Source organism: Capsicum annuum, chromosome 2, assembly GCF_002878395.1.
Source record: "Capsicum annuum cultivar UCD-10X-F1 chromosome 2, UCD10Xv1.1, whole genome shotgun sequence".
NCBI classification, from domain to species: Eukaryota; Viridiplantae; Streptophyta; class Magnoliopsida; order Solanales; family Solanaceae; genus Capsicum; species Capsicum annuum.
The window spans coordinates 135416347-135417221 of NC_061112.1; positions in this window are offsets into that span (position 1 = coordinate 135416347).

An 875-nucleotide genomic window follows, 5' to 3' on the forward strand; every position below is an offset into this window, starting at 1 on the left:
CTTTTGACTAGGGATTCAATAAGGTGACTTGGAACACCATAACTCAATTTCAAGTGGCGACTCTATAATTAAAATAATCCATATTCAATACCATCACTTTAATTGAAAAAACCCTTCAACTTCGATCCCTCCGAGCGAAAAAGGGGTGTGACATGCACTATGCAAAATGTATATTTACACGCTCAATATACATTCTGCAAATTTATATAGACAAATATATAGTTATTTAATATACACTATGATAATATATACAAACATTCAGATATACAATTGAAAATAAATAAATAGATGTACATATACAATTAACAACTTATACATATATGACTTATATAATTGACATATACAATTGATATATATGACACATACATATACGACTTGTACAATTGACTTATACCTATACGACTTATACAATTACATCATATAAATAATTAATATACAAGTTATACATATACGCATATATAATCGACACATAATATACAATTGATAACAATTTAGTTGTATTAAGAAAATCTTCTATGAAAAAATACAACGAATGTGTAGGGGAAAATACAAAAGTATCAGAAAATTTGGAAGAAGAAATAGAAAGAAAAATATTCTTTGATATATGTTAGAATAAACTTTGAGATTTGTTGAATTATACATACTTCTGCTAAAAACGCCCAATAAAAGAATGATCTATTGCCGCTAAACACTCCAATCAGCTAAGAGATAAAACCAAAAATTAATTATGAGAGAGAAAGTTTTACTTGCCTTTGATAAATACATTAATCATACCATGAAATTATTGTAAACACCTAATTTTTGACCAAACTGAATGTTTTACGTCATTTAGTATCTTATTTTACAAGATTGCTTTTAAAGTTTGGAAAACTACA